This window comes from Pinus tabuliformis, chromosome 8 (assembly GCF_031772625.1).
Source record: "Pinus tabuliformis cultivar Carrire ecotype Pingquan chromosome 8, CPIR1, whole genome shotgun sequence".
In the NCBI taxonomy this organism is placed as follows: Eukaryota; Viridiplantae; Streptophyta; class Pinopsida; order Pinales; family Pinaceae; genus Pinus; species Pinus tabuliformis.
The window spans coordinates 1,684,354,664-1,684,358,396 of record NC_142294.1 but is presented as its reverse complement, the minus strand read 5'-3'; positions in this window follow the sequence as shown (position 1 = coordinate 1,684,358,396).

The following is a 3,733-nucleotide window of genomic DNA, read 5'->3' as shown; positions in this document are numbered from 1 at the left end:
TTGCATGAGGGCTTGGCTGATGATTTTTTATTGCTTTTCCTTGTGCAGGTGTCCTCCGGCCGGATCTGAGCTGCATGCCATTGTTTCCACGTTCAGATCTACACCTTCAAGCTACCGCTGCTACATGGTCACAAAACCAGAACTTGTTTTCGTCATTGCTCTCAAACGGTAAACCGGATTGATCTGAAACTTGGTGAGCATGTTCCTATCATCATTATGCATCTCCCATAGCAAAATCGTGATCAATGGATGCATGGATTTCGAGAAAAATGGAAAATGGCTGAAGATTTCAGAGATCAATTTCTCGGAAACCGTGCATCAGAATCGGCTGAAACTACTTGGGTAGGTTACCATCACTCACATACATATCCCCATGAAACAGGTTTTGAAACGGATGCACGGATATGGAGAAAATACAAAAATGGATGATGGTGATGGAGGCTGATTTGTTGGAAACCGTGCACCGAAATTGCATGGAACTGCTCAGGCATGTTGCCATCAACCTTGTACAATTCCCCATAAAACGGTTTGTCAAATGGATGCATGGTCCTCAAGTTCTGGTAAAAACAAATTTTGTTCTATGTCTTTTTGCCTCAAGGCTTTTTGCAAATGCTTGCATGGAAGGAAAAAATGAGCTTGGGCTGTGATGCAGGTATGGAGATGATGGAGGAGGAGTTGGAAGATTGCATGAGGACTTCTGAACCCTTGAGGAAGCTACCATGTTCGCCAAACCACTTTTTGAAATCCATGTCTAGTTTCCCACAATTTCTATAGGGAGTTCCTGTAGAAGCACAATGAGAAGCACAATGAGGTGGAAAAAAATGATGGAGAAAGGCAAGGGATGGACACACAAGTGCTTGTAGGCCTAATCAAAAGATTCCCACCATTAGATTCACTTTTGAAATTGGATTTGGCTCGTCCAAAGGTTCTACAGGATGTTTCCTGTAGAAATACAGAGCTTCCTGTAGAAGGCACAAGAAAATTCCTTTGACCTTGATTTGAGTGCTCCTCCTGTCATGAAACGTCCTTCTTGCAACCTGCAATTAGCCATTGGATATTAGTTTTATTTTTCTTTTCTTTTTCTCTTTTTTTTTTTTTTTTTTTGAAAAACAACTAGGGCGCCTCATGGAGGTTTTCACCCTAATTGCCTGCCCTGGGCGCCTCCAAGGAATGTTTTCACCCAGGGATCTTATTCCATTTTTATTTTCTCTTTTTTCCAACCCATTGACCGCCTCATGGAGGTTTTCAATCAATGATCCAATCTAAGGCGCCTCCAAGGAGGTTTTCACCTTAGATTTTTATTTTTCTCTTTTTTTTCTTTCTTTTTTTTCTACCCTACCCTACTTGAAAAACAAAATCATTTTCAAGTATAAGAATACTTCCAATGGAGCCATGTGCACATCGATATTAGAGAAAAAATGATGTGAAGGCTCGAAATGCATGCTTGGACAAGTATCCAGATCTCAGAGACCAAATGATTTGGCGTTGAAGGGATCAAACAAAGCTGAGGAAGAAAGTACTGTTGCAACTTAGTGACCTTCTGAAACCATATCTCAATATAGCTTTGATATCCTTGGTTCTCTTGTTGATCTGGATCATTCTTCATGTCCCCTTCTATCATGACCTTCTGATCTTCCTCTTTTTGTTGATCTTTCTCTTGAGTACATGGAGGATTTGATGATAACCATGAGGGAACTCTCTCGATCTCTGATTTAGATCTCTTCTCTTCATCAAGTGCAGCCCATGGTTCTTTGATCTCCTCTTTGGAATCTTCTTTTTCCTTTGGTCCTTCAATAGAATCTTTGTTTTGCAACACTCTTCCTGAGCTTTGGTGAACATCATTGAGCTCAAGAGGAGTCATTTGCACATGTTGTGCCTCAGCTTTGCAATTGGGTTGAGCTACTCCATTGTATGGCTTTGGAAATGGTACGGGTAGTTGAGTGGAGGTGTGAAATTGAGATGGAGATGGATGGCACTATGGTTGGGTAGGCAATTGGGGTTGCCTTGGTGGAGGAGGAGGCGATGGTTGTGGATGAGCAGGTGGTGGAGGAAAATGAGTGGGATGAGAGCTGTACTGGGGCCTCCACTCCTGATAATGTGCATTCCACTGAGGCTGTGGCTGAGCATAAGAGTGAAATGAATGAGCAGCGGGTTGGGCATAATATGGATCTGTGAAGGAACAAGGAGAATATGACCAAGGAGGAGGTGTAGACCAGGAAGGATGAGCAGGGGGACCCCAAGAAGGCATGAAAGTGGCTTGATAAGGTCATAATAGGTCTCGAGTGTCCCTTGCAGTTCCTACTGGTAAGGTATAGGTCCATGCGGCCTCCTTTGGTTCATATAATAGAGTGATTTAGTGACTCCTTTGGCTCTCTGATATGCAGCTTTGATTCTGGGTAAGGAAGGGCACTGATCTATAGGATGGTATTCTTCACAGATGAAACACACTTCTAGGGAGTGCATTGGACATTCGTTCCTAGGATGCTTTCTAGTGCACCTGGGACAAAAGATGACCAAAGCCCTCTTGGCTTCTTCTTGCTTCTTTTGGATCCGCAAGGTATCCAGTTGCATGGCAAGAAACTGCCTCATATCACTCTTGAAACCTTCGATCTGATTTTCAAATTCATCTTTGGATAAGGGACTGCTCCCAACATGTCTGCTTGTAGCCATTTGCTCTAGAGGAATGGTTCCTTCTTCTTCTCCCCTAGAGGTTCTTTAAATATGCCTTGATGTCCACCTAAGGGTTCTTCTTATTCACAGCCATAGAAGAAGAGAGAAGGTTGGCTGTGTGAAGCAGTGGGGGGTGTTGTGCAAATATTTTTCTAAATTATCTCTACGCCTACAAGGCATGAAATGAAATCTTTTTGGTTGATTTTTGCTTTTTTCTACTTCTACATGCAAAACTGAAAAAATTGAACTGCAACTAACTATCTTGCGAAAATGAAAATGCGGAATTGAAATGAAAGCAGGAAAGGACTAATCTATTTTGCTCAAATGAAATTGCAGGAATGAAATGCTAGTCTACGCTTGCAGAATTGAAATGCTAATCTACGCTTGCAGAATTGAAATTGCAGAATTGAAATGCTAATCTACACTTGCGGAATTGAAATTGTGGAATTGAAATGTTAATCTATGAAAGCGGGAAATGCTAATCTACTTTTGCATAAACGAAATTGCATAATGGAAACGAAATAAACTACTTAGAAGAAGATTGTAGTGGAAAATAGAAGAAAAGTGACAATCACCAATACTCTGATGCTTCCCCGGCAACGGCGCCAAAAAGATGGTGGGCCCCAGTATTGTAGCAATAATGCTACAACTCCTAGAACTCCCTTCTTTAATTTTATCAACCCGGTAGTTCGTAACAAACTTGGAAGCGACGGTGCTGTATGCACAAGTACTAGCTCTTGCCGCAGTTGTCACTTGGTCAGCTGGCACAAGTCCGCTAGGAGCTTAAGCCAACTTCTATGAGCTCTTAGAAGAAGATTTTTAATTGATGGACGAAAGCTAACTCGAAAGAAGCTAATCTAATTGCGAAAAGAAACCGAAAGACAAAAAAGAAACGCAAACCCTAATTCTACCAGCTAGTCCTACTTACGCAAAGGAGAGCATGCAAACTACTGAAAGAGATGCCATTACTTCTAGGAAGGTAAAATTCATGTGTCTAAGTTATCAATATCTGAAGAAAACATCTTTTTGTATTTTTGCTTAAGTTGTTGAAATTATCATGCAT